Raw genomic sequence first — 22,062 nt, 5'->3', positions numbered from 1 at the left:
ATATTCTTTAAGTTCTTACGGCTCAGTGTGATTCACAACTAATCAATATTTACTTCTGCTTACAAATCTATTAATTGCCATCTATTTGTTTTCTTGGACTTTCCTCTCGCTGTGCATCTGCTCGTATTACACAGCAGCTTTAAAGGGAAACTCTGCAAAGTGCCGGAACACCATTGTCGTTTCCTAAACTAGAACTCATTTTGGGATAAGATTCGAGATCGCAGTTACCAAGCAAAATCTGCATGTTCAAGGTTTGCGATCGCGGTGAACTGATGCTGGAATTCATTAGGCCAAATTCTTTGTGACCATAATGCACTGCCTGGTCTTTGAACCTAGGTCAGCTGGCTTAGAAGTACCAATAAGTCAGCAGAATTGTAGAACTGTCACCTGCACACCAGTCCTTTTAAGATAGCAAAAGCTTCATTTATTGAAGTTTTTTGTCATATGAAAAACAAGCGTTTTTGGGACCACACAGGGTCCCTTCATCAGGCTTTATCACTGACGATAAGTCAGCCCCCTAACTATAAAAGGGTGACGTCACAGCAGCCATATTGACAATACACATTATCTCTGATGGGGAAGGCATAAGGAGTACTGCCAATAAACCACATAGGGAGAAACTGGTGTAGGGCTTGTAAGCACTGGCAGATCAATGAAGGTGATGTAAACCCTTACTGAATGTCATGTAGGTAGTAAAATGCTGTGTATCTTGGGGGTGGTGGGAGGGAAAGGTTTTTACTATTTTCATCCTTTGTTACATTTTAATGCTACTGGAGTCCTGCAGTCTCTTTACACCTTCTTTACACCACAATGATGATAACAGGCTTCATGTGTTTTTTCACAGGGCATATTGCCTAATTATTGCAGGATGCAATTGTTTTATCACAGGCCTTTTTTTGGTGACAACAGTGGAATATGCCTGGGCAATGGGCATCAGCAAAGCTTAAAGTTACCTTTGGAACAGGGTACCTTACAGGTAGTAGGTTGTAGGAGACGGGGCAGAGCTTTGTCACACATAATGAAAAGTTATCAAACAAGAACCTTGATATCAGTATCGCTAGCTGTTATTTTCATGCAAGCTATTGATTAAACTAAGCAAAGGCTTTGCAAGTGATATTATCATCAAAGCTTATATGAGTGGTTGGGTTCACTTCTACTTTAAGGCTGAACCCCATGCATGCATTAGTTTGCAACTTGGCCCTATGTAAGAAAGCAAATGCCTTACCTGATCAGCTGCTGGGGTCCTGTAATGCACTATAGTAGTTGGAGCTACTACACTGCTGGCCATGATCTTCTGGATGCCGCTACTGTGCTGTGAAAACACGGGGTGCTCGGTTGACACAGTGGCCATTCAGAGAACACCTCCTATTTCTATAAATGAATACAAGTGTAAGAGACTCACCGTGTCCCTTCCCGGAATCAAGATACGAGGCCGCGCATGCGCACAACGGGCCAGGGCTGCCCCCCGCGGAGCATGCGCACGTCGGCTCGTGGCTCCTCCTGGCGCAGACGCAGGAGGCCTCTTAAGACGCGGCCACACGAATGTTCGGCGTCCTACTGTTTGCAACAGTGAACGCCGAAGATTCACGCTCTGCAACCGCAGACCGATCAGGCGGACCCATAGCAGCGCAGCTAAAACCCCACTCTGAAGGAGCCTCGATTCCCTAACCACCCAACACAGGAGGACTGACACCCGGGAGCCAAGCATCACTCAGCCAAAGACCCACTAGGAGTGACATCAGCAGCAGGCTTCATAACCGCAAGTATCTGGGACTATACTCCCATTACCCATAACGAATGTGATTGCTTAACCGGGACTAGTCAAATCATATATAAGCAACAGTGTGAATATTGACTGTTAGATCATTTACTATCACCAAGTAACATTATTCATTGATAATACTTGACTCTCTAAGGCACAACCTTGTATACAACTTGCATTAGTACCTGTTCCATATACCATCTGTGAATTGCCTCATTTATCCTAGTTGGGAGTAGTGGATTAAGCAGTAGAGCTCAGTACCATACTTCACCACCGGGTGTCTTCCACAAGTTAACCCTGTCACCTCTAGTAAATTACAACCCTTGATACCATGGTTCTGTATGATGTGCCAGGTCTCAAACACTTCTCTAAATTGCTGAGAGAGTTAAAAGCCGAGACCACTTACTGAATAGACCGTGAGGTTCCCTCTCCGCAGTTGTGATCCTAGGCTTGCATAGCAGAGTTGTTACAACAAGACGTTGTCTGATTGGCTGAGGGACAAATCGTGATGTCACCGCCCCTAAATTTACCTAAATTTAATAGTAGCCTTGGCAGCAAGGGGAATAAATATGTAGTACTTTATTGTACAAAAATGTGGTGACGTGCTGCAAAAAAAGGGCAGCTTTGCCTGTGTCAGCAACAAGTGTATGCTGTGGACAGAAAATTAAAAAAAAAAACCTCTCTCCTCAAAAACCCCTCGAAACACATAACCATTTAAAGAACGTATCCTTCAAAAAAAAAAAAGATTGGGCTTCCAAAATCACGCCGGAAGTGTCTTCCAAATCCATTAGAGCGGCTGCTATTTCTAGGTGTTGTAAAGTCACTTGCTCCATCTATGTGCTGGGAATTGCTGGCGCACTTTCGTTATGCAACCCACGATCGGAGTCTGTGCTGTGCGTGCTGCGGGTGTAAAACAAGGCAGATAATTAGCCTACAGAAAGGGTCTCAGCATCTGCTTAACGACACTTTATGCTTACACCGCGCATCATATTATTTTCCGATCGTAAAACTGTGATTAATAAAACGCGTTTCAGTGGAAAACATGATTTTGTTTCAAAATGTGTGGATATTGCGCAGATTTATACATATTGGTTTGTCCAAAGACCATTACGTTTCACAGCAATCTACCATCCCATTTTGAAGATCTAAAAGTTAACATTAAAAAAAAAAAAAAGTTTAAGTTTAATTATGTATGTACAGGGGGCCGCTGTATATGTAGAATTTGCACTGCTTAGTTGGGCCACACTGTTACTGTTCCTTTCTCTTTATATATAAGCCTATTTAAAGTGTAACTCAGTGATCCCCACCATATTGACCTATTTTCTTCTCCTGGTGTGTTTTTATTTTATGCTCCAATTTTCAGATGTCTTCAGGCCATTCTTATGACGAGCAGGGTCCTCTTCCTCTTAAAATTTTCCGCTAGCGGTGGGTGGCCCCGAAGCCGAGAGAAGCACTGAAGTCATATCAGCGCTACTCTCTTGGCACCATTCGAGCCGGAAGACTGAGGACATCTTGTGGTGGAGATGAGGCACTGCAGGAGACAGCGCTGAACATTAGGTATGTATTGCACTGGAAGCTTTTTTTTTTTACTACTCTTGGAAGATACTAATATATAAAAAAAATTAGCCCAGAGTTGGACTTTAAAGTGAACCATTGCATTCCCTAAGCGGAACCATTACAATTCACTTTAGCTGTTTCATATGCACTCCTACTTTCTGCTACATGCATAGGCTGAGCAGGATAAGTAGAACATTTACTGATATACACATTAGTTTTAGTCAAAAGTCATTTAGTAAGTTCTTATCTTCATCTCTACCCCCCCTTCCCTCCACCACCCATCCATCCCATTCCCCTTCCTGGCATACGCTGAGAGCAGTTACACATGTCTGTAACAGGAAGGGCAGAGAGGTGTCTTTGATGTGTTGGTGATGATTAACAGCTTAAGTTCACCTAACTATTCATGCAATGCAAAAGGCAAGATGGCGGCTACCAATGGGGGAATAACTAGGTCTCTGTAATTGGACTGGAGCAAACCTTTAGTCCACTGATTTTGTAAATAATCTAAAGAGTTTTGTTTTTTTGTAAACTAGGTCAAAGGAACTTTGTAGCTTCTGACTACAGAAAGAGTTCTTTACTGTCAGAGCTCTGAAACTATGGAACAGTCTTCCAACTAATCTGCTTCTGTCTGAATCTAGAGATTGCTTTCTGTGACAACTGTAAAGCCCATGACACACTGCGTGCAGAGCTGCAAGCAGCAAAGCAAAGCTGCGAGGCGAGGACGTTCGCATGCAGTGTGCGAGAGCTTGAGTAGCTGAGCGCAGCCAGGTGAAAGACTTTATCTTCAACCAATTGGCTCACACGTAACAACTCAATGGACTTTGCATCCTGACGCGCGAGTTTATACGCGCGCCGCCGGTTCCCTTTGCTCCATGCTGCTTTGCGTGCAGTGTGTCGCGGGCTTAAAATATTGCACTTTGCTATGCTTTCACAGTGGTCACCAAAGCAAATAGTGACTGGTGACTCTCCACAGGTGAGATACAGACAGTAACATGCACCCAACAGGGGTTCTAACACTTTACCACACCATCCAACACTAAAATACAAAGTTCAAGTATAACATTGTAGATATACAGCGGTACCTCGGTTCACAAACTTAATTCGTTTCGCGATTCTGGTCGCGAACCGATTTGGACGTGAACCGAATCAAACTGTAATCAGACCGTGATCTCAACTAGAGGAAGCCATGACCATGTCTCAGAGCAGGGAAAATGGCTGTGGTTGTATTCGTCACCCGAAGCAGAGTTCGTGAACGGAAGCAAAATTTTGCCAAACTTCCTGTTCGCGAACAGAAGCGTTCATGAACCGAGGTACCACTGTATTCCACTTAAAAGTAACCTATGCTTATATATTTATTTTTATTTTATATAATTTTTTTTTAAATGTATCTTCATTTAAAAAAAAGGATTACATTTTATGCTACGTAGTATGTACTAGAAATTATTTTGCGTCAACTAAGTAGGTGGGACCTAACAAAAAAACAACAAACACATTTGTTAGGCTCTAATCAAGTCCTTTAAAGCTTAATCATCCTCTATAGAAATAAACACGTGTGTTTCAACCACCCAAGAAAACAATATAAAACTTTATGTTTTAATCTGAAAGTCTTCTAAAGTGTTTTTATGCAAATGTATTGAAAACAGCTATAACTGAATACATTTGAAGAAAACAAAGTGTGTTATTCTGAAGTTAAATTTATACTGCCATTATAAAAGCATTTTCTGGGCAAAATTGTTATAGCTGGTTTAGTATTGTAATAGCAGCGAGTTACGGAAAACTCCCAAATCATTGCGTTGGAGGGTTATTTTGAGAAATAAGGTTAATCATGAACTTGAGTTTTTCGTTAAAGGAAACCTGTACCGGGTGACATGGCTGAAAAAAGTTCCTCTGGTTTAGTGTTTGGAGCCACTTTTCTGTTCGGGGGTAAGTTCCTGGCAATTATTGGAAATGAGGAAGCTGCTTGGAGGAATGCGGAAACATCTTCAACATTGCAGAACAAGTCCAGTTGAATTTGGCTAACTACAGCGCCTAACCTCTCCCAACTCTAATCTAAAACATAAAAAATGGCTATAGAAATTCTCTAAATTAAAGTGAATTAATTAAAGTTCAATTGAACTCTCATGGGAAAAGGCGCCACTGTAACTCACAATACTTGGTGATTGGCATAGCCAGGAACTCTCCGGATCTTGCCTGGAAGCTACGGCTAATCAATTTGCCTACTGGGTCTCCAGGCTGCTCATGCCTCGTAGAAGTGGAAAAGTCCGATGTGACCTGCCTCTAGATGGTGCGACCCCATCAATGCTTTATCCTGCGGAACCTGCTTGCCCCCTACTACTTCCCCCATGAAGAACCTGCTTGCCTCAAATACCTCTCCCATGCAGAACCTGCTCGCCCCCTACTACCTCTCACATACATAACCTGCTTGCCCCCTACTACCTCTCCCATGCAGAACCTGCTTTGCCCCCTACTACCTCGCCCATGCAGAACCTGCTTGCCCCCTACTACCTCTCCCAAGCAGGACCTGCTCGCCTCCTACTACCTCCCCCATGCAGAACGTGCTCGCCCCCTACTACCTCTCCCAAGCAGGACCTGCTCGCCTCCTACTACCTCCCCCATGCAGAACGTGCTCGCCCCCTACTACCTCTCCCATGCAGAACCTGCTCGCCCCCTACTACCTCTCCCATGCAGAACCTGCTCTCCCCCTACTACCTCTCCCATGCAGAACCTGCTTGCCCCCTACTACCTCCTCCATGCAGAACCTGCTCACCTCCTTTGTTCTTTATATTGCTAGGCAACAGTCGGCCATTCCTCTCACACGAGGTGAACTGAAGCATTGATTTATCTGTTTTGCAACTAGCACCAGCAGTTTCATTAGTTCAGTCTCTGGGGATGTCCTCCTACAGGCTTAGAGTAGAAATTAACCCATGTTTACCTCTAAATGAGCCAAGGAATTCCCCACCACCCTCTATCATTGCGAATGTAAATATGTTTATTCAGTAAGGTGAAGAGTAACAAGCAAAGTCCAGGAACCTGGAGTGACCAATCAGAATTCACCTTTCACTGTGACAGGTGATAGAAGGAGGAGTCTGATTGGGCGCTATAATGTATTGAGCATTGCTGCTCTTAAAATTACGTTTAAGGACAGATTTATGTTTGCTTTGGATAGAGTGTGGAAGATGACGCTTCCTGTATCCTCTCAAGGCTTCCTTTTTTTATTGATTTTATTATTTTATCTAGAATGGACAGTTGACCTTAAATTACACACAGATATCACCGAAACATGTTAATTACATTTTTGTCTCAGCGCTAATGATCGAGGACAAATAGAAAGTGTGAGCCTCCCAAATGGAGTTACAGACAATAAAAACCTAACAGGGGTTCTCTCCATTTGCCACTCTATCCCTTTTGGCTTTAGTTACAAGTTAAAGTGACATTAAAGGAGAACTATGAGGTGAGTGCTTTTCACTCACCTCATAGTTCTAGCCGACCTGTGACAATGAGACTGTCACAGGTCGGCTCAGTAGATCGGGAGGTGAGCGAACACATACCGGACTGGCGGAACGGACGGGGAGGGGGCCGGTACAGCTGGCTCTGCCTCTAGATAGGCAGAGCCAGCTGTCACTCACGCAGCTGGGCAGATCCAGACATAATTGTCGGGATCCGCTTCAGCTGCTGCGTCTCAGTATACCGCGAGCTGTACCTCGCGGTATACTGAGCTTAGGGTGACGGGAGGACGCTAGTTTGTGTCCTCCCGTTAGCCTAAGGAGAACTATGGGGAAAAGCCCTAACCCCATAGTTCTCCTTTAAAGGATATTTTTTTCCCTCCCCCCAATGTTAGTGTAGGGACTTACATTAAATCATGCCTCTTAATCCGATCATCTTCTTCCTTACTGTAGTTTTTAGATGTAGTTTGTCTCCGATCCAGCACTTACTACTCTGTCCTCCTTTTTTCTGATGTGCCACAGAGTCTGTGTGAGTGCACGCTGCTCCATAGACTTACATTGTGTCTCTCCTCGACTCCCGGCCGAACATCTGAAGTGCGCATACGCCCGCCCCAAGATCCTTTGTGGCCGCCCGAGACTCTTCAGATGTTTGGACAGGAGCGAGCAGCGAAGACACCGGTAAGTTTAAACCTGCTTCAAAAGGTTTTGTTTAAAAAAAAAAGTTTTTGCATATATCTACTGCTTGCTAGCAGTAGCTATATCCAAAAAACGCTGAGGGTTTAATAACCCTTTAATACACGGCAAAGGATTTCCAGAGCACTATGTGCTAGCTGACGTGGCACCAGCGCAGCTTGCTTTGAGACTCCCTTTGTCTAAATGAAACCTCATACTGAGCCAAAGGATGAGCCACTGCTGTGATGACTCATTGAGTTAGCACAGCTACCCGGGCGCATAATATAGCTACACACTATCCAAAAATAAGGAATAACCCCTTTGATTTTAGATAGACATTGAAGTGATGAACAATGGGCTTCTTTCAGCATACCCTCCTAGTAAGTAAAAAAAACAAAAAAAAAAACAACCTTTTGGCTTTAGTTACACTTTAATACATGACAAAGGATTCCTGTAACACTATGGGTTTGCTAACGTGACAGCAGAGCAGCTTGGTTTGAGGTTCACTTTGTCTAACTGGAACCTAACACTGAGCCAAAGGATGGTATGACTGCTGTGATGTCTCATTGAGTTGGCCCATCTGCACCAGGCGCATATTGGAATGATTAGTATGATTATACACACTATCCTTAAAACAGGAACAACCCCTTTGATTTTGCTTATTACATAGTTACATAGTTAGTCAGGTTGAAAAAAGACACCATCGAGTCCAACCTATAGAGATACAAAGAAAAAAAGAGGAAGAGAAGAAAAGCCTAAACAGAACACTATGCCCACAATTACCCAATGTTGATCCAGAGGAAGGCAAAAAAAAAAAACCCCTATAAAGCACGGTTCAATTTGCTCCAACAGGGGAAAAATTTCCTTTCTGATCCCATAAGGCAATCTGATATTACCTGGATCAACAATTATTTTCCCTGGATCAACAATTACAGGTATTTATATAGCGCTGAAAATGTATGCAGCGCTGTACACAGTGCACAATCACATCAGTCCCTGCCCCCAAGGAGCATACAATCTAAGGTCCCTGTGACGGACCGCCAGGTACCCAGACTGGGTCCCTCCTTCAGAAATCAGCTTCCTCTCCACTGGAACCAGAATTCCAGTGTCCTCAGCCCAAACCTGCCTAATTATTGGACGGAACCAATATATCAGGACAAAAAGCTAAACCCCTCAAACATCGGACAACACCAATGTTGAAGTGTAAACCAAGAACTAGTTTATTGAAGAAAGCACATAGAGTTTATATCTCAGAGAATCAGATACGAGTCTAGTGTGTTACATTAAACAATCCCCTCCCCTAGACAGCCGGGTGCCGCATTAGAATTCCTTAAGCACAGACACTCTTTGAATCTAACGAATGTCCTTAATTAGATAAGAGCTTGATTCCATAATCCCAAACAATGGCCCCTCCAGACAGCATGCTGTCTTCACAAATATGTTTAGCAGAGATGATATCCAAACAAGATGGAAGTCCGGATGGTTCAAATCAAGTCAAATGGTGAAAAGTTCTCTCTCTAGATAAAATATTAAACAGGAAAACACACACAGCAAACAAAGTTCTCTGGGGCAATAAATCTCTGCAGCCCTAGGTCCGTAGTCAGTAGGAAGGAGGCTAGCCCCCAGGCTCCTCCAACAGCCCCAGTGACGATTCAGTCCGTCACAGTCCCTATCTCACATGCATACATAGGAGGGCCAATTTAGTAAACATTAAAGTGATGAACAATGGGCTTCTTTCAGCACAGATGTGAGCGATACAATGCTACATATGTAAACAGAAGACTACAGCTCCACCTAGTGTCTGGATTAAAGACTACCTGAAATATGTTGCTACATTTCTCATCTACCTAAAAAAGCGACAAGAAAACGATTTTTAAAACTGCATTTTTTTTTTTTTAGTTCCGACCATAGTAAATACGTAGGAAAGCACTATGCATTCCTCTTCTAAAATCCTATTATCTCCTCGCCGGGTGCTGTATATGGAACAGGTTAAGTGCGACGATATGGTGACTCTTAGCTCTTTGTCTATCTTGCAACTTTTTAAAAGATCTCTTCGTAAAAGCGTGTGAAGCGTATAATGCGGTTAGCGGGGTTTTTCTCCAGCCTTAAGAGTAACATTACAGCGGCTCTGGCCGGCCGACGTATAAACAATGCTATTAACCTATTTCTCTCTCCTGAAAGGGCTTCGTTACCAGTACTTATCCTCTTGATGTACAGTAATGTGCCCGAGCGAGGAGGAGGAGAGACAGGCAGCTGCTGTGCAACAGAGACATCTGCTGTTTACTCAGCAGCAGCAAATGTGACGGAGCCTTGGGGGAATCTGTTTTGGTTTTTTTTGGCCCGGTTTAATTAACCTATTTCTGGGTGCGGAGCCGGTTCTCCAATTCTTGAAAAAAATAAATGTCTTAAGGGGCCCATAGATAATCAGCACAGGTCGTCGCCAGGCTCCGTCTGCATGTCTATGGTGCTGGTGATGTGATGCCATCACTGGACAGGAAGTGGCTGATCCTGGAGGAGAATAGCAGCTTTGACATGCAAACGATGAAAGGAATTTATGAAAAATTTGGCAATTTGTTATGCTTCGGAAAAATTAAAATACAATTAAGGCCCATTTCACCCATGTGCCCTCTGTTTCCAGACTGATCCCCTGCAGGGCCGGATTTCCCACAAGGCCACCAAGGCCTGGCCTCGGGGCAGCAGGCAGTAGATGGGCAGCAGGGGTGTGGATGCCTGTTGCCCAACACCCAGGACATTCAGTTCCGGGCGCTGGGTGGGTAATTTTTTTCTATATGTAGCCCTGCTTCGGGTAGGGTTGCCACCTGTCCAGGATTAACCCAGACAGTCCGGGTTTTGAATGCTTTCCATGGCAGCAGAAACCCGGACACAAGATGTCAGGCAGAAAGGGGCAACCAAAATTGAGATAGGAGCTACTGGCCCCCCACTGAAAATAGTCTCAACTGTGATATTTACATATGAATTGGTGACGCCAATTTACATATGAATACATATGAATACGAATATATGAATACAAAAATGTCCACGTGTCGCTAAAGTGTTCGGGTTTCGCTTGATGAAAAGGTGGCAACCTTAGCTTCGGGGAAGCAGAGCTAAATGTCGAGCAGGGAAGCCGCTGCTCGTTTTGTACAAGTGATCTCGCCGATGTCGCCGAGATCACTTGTATGCAGCCTGCAGGTCAAAAAGTAAAAAATAATAAGATAAATATTTTAAAAAGTAAAGAAATAAATAGAAACGTAAACATTTCCAGGTAAAAGCCCAGAAAAATCTAGTACCCTAAATGTTTACTTGCAGCGTTTTTCATTTGCATAAATTATTTTTATTGATGTGCCAGTGCACTTGTGACCAACCAAGGAGAGTCAATTCCTTAGCACAGCCCCCCGTGTAGTTCATAGCCCTCTCCTCTTCTGGGTGGTCTATTTACTGTCTGTGCTGGCCCAACTCCTCTTCCTCTCCCCTCACCTCCCAACATAACCTTTTATGTAGCTACTGGGGGAGGTACACTGCCATCCCTACCCTGAGGCTGTTGCCTCTAGGCGACATCTTTTAGGGTCACATGGGGGGACTGGGACGGCAAGCAGAGCGGCTCTCTGCTGCACAATGTTTGTAGTGTGCCTGCCACCCCCTTTCTGGCCAAGGCCATTCCAGGTTGCTAACAGCCAGGCAGGGAGATGTGTAAGGGCAATACACATCTCCCCGCCCAGCTTTTAGCAACCTGGAATGCTCTCCTAGGGCTGGAAACCAGTGACATCACTGGTTGCCAGGAGCTGGATGGGATGCCACCCAGAGAACAGCGGTGTCACTCGTGGGCGGCGGCAGCACTCTCCACCAGCACCTCGCCCACTCTGAGCATGTGCACCACCAGCAATCCCACCCCCCTGGACTCAAAAAGGATAGGAACGCCCCTGGGGAGGTGAGAAGGGGAATACTATAGAGAAGAGGTAGGCATGGTAGGATTTGTAGTTTCACCACAGTGGGAGTGTTAAAGGAGAACTATGGGGTTAGGGCTTTTCCCCATAGTTCTCCTTAGGGTAACGGGAGGACACAAACTAGCATCTAGAACTATGAGGATGAGTGAAAATCACTCACCTCATAGTTCTCCTTTAAGGTTGCTTGCTGCTGCTATAGATTGCCAGTTAGGTGACAGCTGTGAGTTTGCTGGGGCTGCTGACATCACATCCAAGATGGTGGTGACCAGAAACAGTCTTAGGACTGTTATGCACATAACATGCATAAAAAAAACAAATGTACATATACTCTAATGGGAATATTGTGGTTGAAATGAATGGTCTGGTGACTCTTTAAGGTTAATACAGATCTTTATTCTGTAGTTTTTCTGCCGGGTCACATAGTAAACTTTTTTTCAAACAACACAAATCACTGCTTTTTTTTTTTTCTTATTTGCTGGTCTAATTAATTGGCATCACGTTGGCATGGAAGAAACAGCACAGTGGGTGATCTGTTTTGAGCTTCTGAAAATCACTTCCTGACATCGGCTGAACTTGACCTTAGAATAATGACAGAGCTGAAGATGAAGTGACAAACAGCGGGCATTACTGCACGCCATCCAAGTACCGCACGCGGCCACCTCTTAAAGTGCCCGCTTTCATCAGACGGAGAAGGCAAATCAGGATGGGCTATTATTCCAGAGCAACATCGGGCTTCCAAGGTCACGCTGATCAACCTTTCTATGCCTAAAAACAAAAAATGAAATACTCTAATCACTCTTCACTCGGGTTTTTAAAAAAGTCGTAACCCCGAATCGACTGACATTTATTTTGATAAATTACTTTGTATCACAAACAATTGTTATCTTTTAAGGAAAATACCGTTTCACCTTTATTTTATCTTTTGTTGTTCAGTTCTGCTAATCTCCTGCAGCCTCTCTGAAGCCACTTCTTGTCTACATGCCGTCCATGGCAATTCTCAAGTTGGTTTACTGATTGTGACAACAGTATGTAATGCCCTGGTGCCCAACCTGTGACCCGAGGGCCGCAGGCAGACCTTAGGTACTTATAGTGTGGCCTTTGGGTCTCAGCAGCCAGTAGTAGAAGCACTTGCTTTAATGGCAACACAAGGCTGACAACGCTCTGTCTCCATCTCTCGCTTGCACTCCTGTGTTGTCACCCTGTCACATGGGCTTCCAATAGGGTTGCCACCTGTCCAGGATTCGCCCAGACAGTCCGGGTTTTGAATGCTGCGTCCGGGTTTCATGGCAGCAGGAACCCGTACACAAGATATCAGGCAGACAGGGGCAACTAAAATTAAGATATGGGCTACTGACCCCCCACTGAAAATAGTCTCAACTGTGATACTTACATATAAATGGGTGGTGCTATTTACATATGAATAAGCCATGACTCCTACGAAAAAAATGTCCATGCGTCGCTAGAGTGTTCGGGTTTCTCTTGAAGAAAAGGTGGCAACCCTAGCTTCCAATGGAGACTACAAGACTGTTTTAAAACACATTACACCGGTGGTGGTCAACTCACGAGATATAAGGGGCCACAACTGCAGCCCCTGACATCCCCAGGGATGGTGTACATAATATTTAGTATATTTAATGCTACCGAGAAGTGTCAGAGCCTGCTGATAAGCTGCTTGAGATGGCCAGAGGCTAACTCCTGAGATATTAAGGGCCACAACTGCGGCCCCTGACATCCCCGAGGGCGCATATGATATTCAGCAACTGAGAGATGGAGACAGAGCGTTGTCACCCTGTAACAGGAAGTGCCTGAACAAGGACCTTTATGGCAGGACCACCTGGAATTATTTTTTTTTCATGAAAGCTACAGAGACACACACTACTTACTAGCACACACAAGGGTAGCTCCATAGGACCCTGCAAGGGAAAGGAGCCACCCTAAAACAGGATATCAGGGCCAGTGCTCAGGTGACCAGCTGATGAAGCAGGAAACTAAAACTTTTAAATATTAAGGAGCGGTGTCTGTTGTAAGTGATTTAATCAGCATTTGAAATAGCTTACAAACCTTTTGACTTTAATATCACTTTAGAGGGAAAAAAAGATACAAAAAACAGGTAAAAATGCATGCTCAATGAATAAAACAAAAACAAAACATACACCCAACCACCCACCATGGTTTCCCTTTAAATCGATCAACACAGTCTGTCATCTTCTACATACTAATGTAGCAGAATTATTCTAAGAGATGTCAAATCCTCCACATTCCGCAGAGTATCAGAACATTCTAATACAATTCTATTACTTCTCTGGCTGCATGACATCTGATGTGAGAATCAGACACTATTTGTGGGTGAGTGAGCAGCGTGGAGAAATTATAAGACCTGTCACGGGAACATCGCTATCATGTCAAGGATGAGCGGTGAAAATGTCAGCGCCGAGCTTGGAACCGCACATGGGTACCCGGGAAGAGGAAAAAAGAAATAAATAAATATATAAATATACAAATAGGTTGTTAGATGGATACACACTACTTACAAAACCGTAGCTTTGCATACAAACGACGCATTAGGCCGGCAGACATATGAATTCCGGCTTAAATGTATTTGGGAGGGGAAAAAAAAAAGCTAAAAATGATTTTATTTATTTTTATTTTTTTACAACTTTGCTACAGTTTTAATATCCAAAGGCGATAAAAAAAAGGGAACGCATTAAACAGGCCGCATAAAAAGTCGTAAAGGGATTCACGAACGGATTTAAAGGGCCGTGCCATTGAAAATTGATATTTTACTGACCGCCATGTTTAGTGGCGTGTTGGGGGCTATTATTCTGGACATTTTGACCCTTCTGCAAGCATCATTGTAACTGAGGATTAACCTGAAGGGGGCTTTAGCCTTTATGGGGTGGAATAAACAAGCTTTTGGTCATGTGTCATATAGCCACAATAAAGGATTCTGTAGCAATCGCCAACACTCCTGCAACAACGTGTAGGGTTCCGCTGTTAACCAAACACCATTTTACCATATACATGGGGACTATTTTATCTTCCAAAAAAAGGGGTCACCCCTGTCATGTTCCTGCTGCTGTGTGTGCCTCCTCTGGAGAGATTTTCCTTAACTTGCTGTCCTAGAGACTAACAGGAACGAGAGGAAATCTCCCCAGAGAGAACAAAAAACGACCTTTGACAGCCGCCATTGGAACAAGCATTCCCGTTGGAAGATTTGTAGCAATGTAGTAATCGCCAACATCCCTGTAACAAAATGTAGGGTCCCGCTGTTAAACAAACACCACTTCATCATATACATGGGGACTATTTTTTCTTCCAAAAAAAGGGGTCACCCCTGTCATGTTCTTGCTGCTATGTGTGCCCCCACTGGAGTGATTTTCCTTAACTTTCTGTCCTAGAGACTAACAGGAACGAGGAGGAAATCTCCCCAAAAAGAACAAAAAACTACCTTTGACAGCTGCCATTGGAATAGGTATACCCGTTGGTGGAGGAAGGGAAGTGCTGTAGACGGGAGTGCAAATTGGTCATGGAGCAGGTTTTGAAACAGACCCTTTCACTTTGCCCTGAGCAAGGTGACAATGTCTCTAAATGTAAAAGTTTAAACTTTTTGAAAGGCTTACATCGGCCTTTGTCAGACTTTTTAATATAGGTTGGATTGTTAAGTTGACAATAAGAGGTGAAGCTTTAGGAATAGGCCCCATAGCACCAAAGACAGGGATTCTCTGCATGTAAATGTTATAAAGTTCTTGCTGTTCTCATTGAATTACCTCTAGATTTGCCTCTGATCGGCATGGCCGTGATGCCTCTCAGCGCATTGCAACGGCTGCCAATCTAACGCTGACTTATAGATCTTGTAATGCAGCTTATTGATATGCTTGACGAGAAGGGATAATGGTCAGAGATGGAACAAATCAGAGAGCAGTACAAAATACAGGCAAATGGCTCATTGACGCCTCATTGATCCGCACGGTTCAGCTACAGGGATTGTGCAGTAAACAATAAGAGCCGGGCTTTTTCAGTCTGTGGGTCAAAACCAGGAGAATGGCTGCGCATTTCAATTTCGGGAGACTCATTTGAACGTTGCTTAAAGAGAACCTATCATTAAACATTAAAGAATCAAAGCCTCGGTGCTTCCGTATGAGTGTTAAGCTAAAGCACTGTAATTCTCAGGTTAAACAAGACGTGCAGCCAGCCTGACAGGCCTGAGACTGAAGATGGCCAGGGAAACATTTGAGATGTTCTTGCATTAAAAACTGCAGCCCATGGACCCCTGCAGTTTTGGTTTTCCAACTTTTCAGCTGTTTCTGGTCCTGAAGGCTCACCCTGGTGCAGTCTGGTAGGCTTAGTCACCTGTTGGCTTCCCATAACTCTTGGGTATTCCATTGGTAAGATCTCCCTGTAGAGGGAGTTTTGGGTGTTCATCTGTTGCCTTCTCTGTAATATAAGGAAAGGTGAATAGGACCTAGAAACCCTAGCAATGATCTCACTAGGGGTCTCCAGTTTAAGCTGCTGCCCTCAAGTCAGCTGCCTGACCTTACACATACGGTAATTTCCGAGCATAACAGCATTAGATGACAGAGCCCCATAATCAAAGTGGCCCTGACATGAGAAAGTGGCCCTGACATGAGAAAAGTGGCTCTGACATGAGAAAAGTGGCCCTGACATGAGAAAAGTATGGGGGCTGTCATTGCTTACTTCTTAGAAAATGCTAGTTGCCCGGCCATCATGCTGCTAAAAATTTTCTTATTGCTCTCTATGTCCCTTTCTGTTCCAGAATGACTATATCCCTGGGCCCAAAGCCAGCTCCAAAAAGACATGGTTTGATGAGTTTGGTGTGGAGGAACTTGATTGGCCTTCACAGAGCCCTGACCTCAACCCTTTGGAATAAATTGGAATGCCAATTGTACGCTAGGTCTTCTTATCCAATATCAGTACCTAGATAGAAAGAAGTCACCAGCACTCAGTTAAAGTTCACATTTGTTAAGTAAGGCTGACATTTTGGGGCAGGGTCCCTATCTCAAGGCAACATAGAAAACCTTACTATGGTGCCTTGAGCAAGGGATGCTGTGAGGCCCTGAAATGTCAGCTTTATTTGACAGATGTGAATTTCATTGGAGTGCTATTTACTTTCTGTCCTTCCGTCTTAGGGACAGAAAACAGAAGAGCACCAAACCATAATGGATGTTAAAGTCCCTAGAAATGTTTAATAATTGTGTTGATCAAACAGCCAATGTGTTTTCAGGAGCAAGCACAGCCCCCCACCTTAGAAATGACGAAAATAAGTCAATAGAATCAGAATTTAGATTATATTGCAGATTGTTCTCCCCAAATTTGTAGACTACAGGCAGTGATTGGAGAATCTTCTATCTTGGCTTTGCATGGTGCCTCCCCTTCCATTCACTTCAAGCACCCCCCTGCTACAATACTGCTAAATACTGTACAAAGTGCAGTTCAGATCCCGCATTGTTTCGACATCAGTACCTGACCTCACAAATGCTCTTTTGGATGAATGGTTACAAATTCCCACACGCAGGCTGGAAAGGCAACCAGAAGAGTGGAAGTTGTTAAAGCCTCAAAGGTGGGATGGGGAGTATTTTATTCACGGCAAGAAAGGTGTACTTTTTCCTTAAAATGTGATTTAGTAATGCTGACATACGCTTCAGTAATTCATGTACAGTCATAACTTTAATTATAGATCATTCTCAAACATAGGTTTATGTGTTAGTTTATGCAGTGGCTTCCCGAGGCTGGGTGACACCCGGAGCGGTAAACGAGTTTCACCCCGCCGAGACATCACTGCGCAATCGCGCGTGACGTAATCGCGCACGCGCGGCAGTATTCTGATACCTGCCGGCGGCCATCTTGGTGATGGACGCCGGCAGAGAGAGGAGGGGACAGTCACCCGGTGGGATAAGGTATGCCGCTCTCTCCTGATACTGTCGGGCGTTCGGTCCATGACCGAGCGCCCGACTTTTCAGAGGGGGGTGACACCAAAATTACTGTGAGTCATTTTGGTGTCACCCCTCCAATGGTGTCACCCGGGTGTGGGCCGCACCCCCCGCACCCCCCTTGTGACGCCACTGAGTTTATGCAAACTATATATATATATATATACAAACACACATGCATGGCTAAAAGGACTCAAGCAGGTTGATCTGTTTGAAGTTCTTCCTCCAACTGAGTAGAAAGAAAAACAGAAAAAGAAAAGGAAAACGGTTTTATTTCACAGCCTGTAAGAAGAGACATTGACAATCGCTGCCCTTTAAGCAATTGATGCCTAAACAAAACGCAGCCATTTAATCCATCATAAAGACCTTTGTAAAAACTTGAGTCAAACTAATTAGAGAACAAGTATTTCATCTTTCGAGATGAATAACCCCAGACGAGTTGTCTCTTACGCTTTTTTTTTTAATTCATAAATGCGGTTTTATCTTCTGAAGAGCAGACTAATGTAGAACCTCATTTGAGAAGGTGAAAGTAAAGCATGAGAACTTACAAAGCTGCGCTGACATGCGACGCTGGCGCTTCCCGCGGACAGTTTGGAACGGCGATACATAGAAAGTGACATTGCAAGCCAAGTACTGTATTGATAGATGGGACAACGGTGGCATCTTCTTTCCGATGGCATAAAGGGAACACCGCGGGCTGGATGGCGCATAGACAAAATGTCTAACTATTGTCTGCATTAAGTTATGCGGTATAGATGCATAGAGTGGATCCTGGGCTAACGATTCAAGACTTTATATCATGATTAAAGTGGACCTGACACTAACTTTACTTGTCTTAAATTTCTGGCATGTCACTATATGTATACAGTAACAGTTTAAAACAGCTCTACTTATGCTCTAGTCCAGGGACTTGGCCTAGACTGAGATGATGTTATCAGTCTGCTGCAGGCAGGAGGAAGCCAAACTCACAGTGTAATAGACATGTGTGATTCGTTTCGTTACGAATCGAAAATTCGTACGAATTTTACTGAAATTCGTAAATTCAGAAGCATCCGAAATCCGAATTGCAGTTTCCGAATTATATCCGAAATACGAAATTCCATTAGCGAATTTCGGATCCGAATTTCTTTGAAACGGGAACTAATATTACCCCTGTAAATGAGGTTGAACAACATGACAAGATTTTTTTTTTAATCCGAAATACAGATCCGCTGCTGCCGAGGGTTGTATTACAGGCAGGAAATACGAAATTCCGTGAACGGAATTTCGTTTCGTTAACGGAATTTCGTTCTGTTACGAACATTCGTTATGATGAAGTTAAAAAGCAAAATACCTTTGTTAATATTGGGACTTGATGAGTTTTTTTTTAAATCCGAAATCCCAAATTCGGATTTGAAATCCGTTAACGGAATTCGTATTTCGTTTGGTTGACCAATCAGAGGTTTTCTCTTCTGCTGCTGAGGGTTGCATTACAATACAGGCAGGAAATACGAAATTTGGATCCAAAATCCGTTAACGGAATTTCGTATTTCGGATAAAAAAAACAACTACCATCGACTCCAATATATTAACAAAGGTATTTTGCTTTTTAACTTCAATATAACGAATGTTCGTAAAGTTCTGAAAATGTGCCAAAACTAACGAAAATTCGTATTTCGTACGAATCCGAATTGAGTTTCAGACACGAATTATGAAATAACGATATTCCGAAACGAAACAAATTTTTTGACGGCGCACAAGTCTACAGTGTAAATCACAGTGAACTCAGTGGGTTCTCTCGCTTAAAGTTGACCTTTCACCAACATGCAATATGCCTGACACACCACATTATACAATATCATAATATACATTTTCAAGAAAGCAGTATCATTTTTAAAAGCTATGCTTAAACTCCAGCTCAGTGACTTTGCCTAGGCTGAGATGATGTCATCAGCCTGCTGCAGGCAGGAGAGAGCATTTCCTCCATCTCCACTTCCCCACTGATCAGACACAAAATGGTGAAGGACCTTTTCTGTTCTAGCATGACTATGTCCCTGTTCACAAAGCCAGCACCGTAGAGTATAATGGGTTTGGTGTGGAGGAACTTAAGAGCCCTGATCTCAACCCTACTGAACACCTTTTGGATGAATTGGAATGCCAATTGCAAGTCAGGACTTCTCACCCAACATCAGTACCCGCCCTTGCAAATCCTTATTGGGTTGAATAGGTACAGATTCCCATACACAAAACTTTGGAAAGCCTTCCTAGAGGAGTGGAGTTTGTTTTAACTTTATAGCAAGCCACAAAGTGAGAGGCAGCTGATCTGTGTCAGAAATTTGTGAACATAGCCAAGAACTGCACAGGCACCAGTATTCACAGGACTGTGTCTTCTCTGATCCGTCATCTCGATCCAGGAAGTAGGTGCTGACCCTGAGTGACACCTGAACAAAACTAGTGCCATCCTTCTGGAGTGAGAAGCAGATTAAGACATTGTCATAGTACTGTGATCTCTATGAGGGGTAATATATACCTGTAAAATGTATTCATACACATTACATAGCATATGTGCACTTTACATGAACAAATGTATCTGATTCTAGGCCCGCTTTAAAGTCATGTATATTCTTCCTTGAATCTTGGTGAGCTTTGTGTATTTTCTTCCAGATCTGTGCGGTAATCCAGTGTCAAACTTGGAGCTTCCTGTAATAAAGACCAGTCACTGCTGCTCTCTCTCCTTGTGCAAGGTGATTGGTCTTTTCTCCACCCCCTCCTGTAATAAAGACCGTTCACTGCTGCTCTCTTCCCTTGTGCAAGGTGACTGGTCTTGTCTTCGCCCCCTCCTGTAATAAAGACAGCTCACTGCTTCTCTCTCTCCTTGTGCAAGGTGACTGGTCTTGTCTTCGCCCCCTCCCGTAATTTCCTGTAGTGGGTGGGGCTGGCTGGACCCTCCCACAGCCCTGCCTCTACACAGGCTATATACAGTACAATGAGGCTATCATTGCTTCTTTTGTAAGGTAATTATTAGGTCTGCAAAGGCATTTGGTGAACACCATGTGGATTTATATCCCTATTGAGCGATATGTTTCAATGAACATTTTTGTGCTTTTAAGGTTTAAGTTCAGCTGTAAGTTCAGCTTTAAGCACAATAGGAGTGTTCCCTGAACGGCATCAGGAGCGCACCGACCGATCCTACCTGTTGTCTGGAGTTGCCCTTTAAATAAGCCCCGGCATAAATACCTGAAATGTCATAGGAGCAATCGCATGTAATACAAGACACCGGCTATAGAAAAAATAAGTTTGAAGAAAAATGCCAGCATCCTGTAAAGTGAATTATTATACAGATAGATCAATATCTAAAGCCCGCAGAAAGATGGTTATAAGCTGGCAATGAAAACACGACCCATTAAGGCTGTCTCATTGAGGCCTGCTTTGAAGTTTATGACCAATATATGAGAGGTCCCAAAAAAAAGAGGTTATCTTTAACTTAAGATATTTCAGCAGTCGCTGACATAAAAAACAATTAAATGGCTTTAAGGCTGACAGTATTGACACATAGCTGAGTAAATTATTTCAGAAAACGGCACATAAAAATCATGGTGCAGATTAGAGAGCGCTTGCTGTAAGATGGTGTAATCATTCATATCTCGCTATGGCAGGACATCCTACTTCGCCGTACACAATATAAATTAAAGGGAGCCGTTTGAGATTTCTGCAACTTACCCAACTCCTCTTAAAGGGCCACTATACACACATTATAAATGAACCATGGGCACCTAAAAAACTTACCCTTGCAGTGGGGCAATCCCTGCATTGCAAGGAATAGGGCCGAAGTTTGGCTACCCGTCGAGTAGGGAAAGGTTACGTTTGCTGTGTTTTTTTTTTACCATCTGTGTCTCATTAGGGTGATTTCCTATAGACTCAACAGGAAGTGAGAGAGTATCTTTCCAATGTGAGGGAAATCCGCTACAGTTATCATGGAAGCAAATGTCCCCATTGGGAGATTCCCCCACTTTTCATGACCTGAGGGCAACTCATTGCAGTTCTTCAGAGGTTCTTCAAAAGCTCCAGAGCAAGAGGAGACTCTGAAACTTTGGTCAGAAGACGAGTCTTTCTGAAGGCCCTTTTACTGTCATTCAGTCAGTACTGTCATACATCATATCATCACTGATTGGTGAGCCAGTGACACAGGACAAGCATGTACATACACCATATGGCCAAGTATGTGGACACCTGACCTTCACAGTATATGAGCTTGTTGGACATCCCATACCATGGGTATTACTTTGGAGTTGTCCCCATACACTATTTTGCCAAGTATGTGGGCACCTGGCCTTCACAGTATATGAGCTTGTTGGACATCCTGTACCATGGGTACTACTTTGAAGTTGGCCCCCTTCCTTTGTGGCTACAACAAACTCTGCTCCTCTGGTAAGGTTTTACAAAGGTTTGTCTATGGGAATTTGTGCCCATTCAACCAAATAGGGATTTGCAAGGGCAGGTACACTATGTTGGGTGAGAAGACCTGACTTGCAATTGGCATTCCAATTTATCCAAAAGGTGTTCAGTAGGGTTGAGGTCAGGGCTCTCAAGTTACTCCACAAGTTACTTAGTGTATCCGGTTTGCATTTTTGGTTGTGCATTTGCTCCGGGCCAGTGACCACATAAGCAATCAAGGACAAAGATGACAGAGCCAAAAACTTGCACCTTAAGGACAAGCTGACATTGAAAGCTACATTATTTGTGTGCTGACAGGTTCT

At 43.6% G+C, this 22,062-nt stretch overlaps 1 protein-coding gene and 1 long non-coding RNA gene across 3 annotated transcripts in view; both read right to left on the bottom strand.

Moving 5' to 3' along the window:
* Positions 1-22,062, bottom strand: part of CAMTA1 (calmodulin binding transcription activator 1) — a 1,254,390-nt gene that overhangs the window by 287,333 nt on the left and 944,995 nt on the right. The gene's annotated exons all lie outside the window — the stretch shown is intronic.
* On the bottom strand, positions 8,369-11,684 carry LOC108783788. The gene is made up of 3 exons (XR_001941032.1): positions 11,673-11,684; positions 11,138-11,141; positions 8,369-8,461 (listed from the first exon to the last, which is right to left on the bottom strand). It is a non-coding gene; the product is annotated as an uncharacterized LOC108783788 (long non-coding RNA).

This window comes from Nanorana parkeri, unplaced genomic scaffold (assembly GCF_000935625.1).
Source record: "Nanorana parkeri isolate BGI_ZX_2015 unplaced genomic scaffold, ASM93562v1 scaffold5, whole genome shotgun sequence".
NCBI lineage: Eukaryota > Metazoa > Chordata > Amphibia > Anura > Dicroglossidae > Nanorana > Nanorana parkeri.
This window is presented reverse-complemented; position numbering and strand designations above follow the sequence as displayed.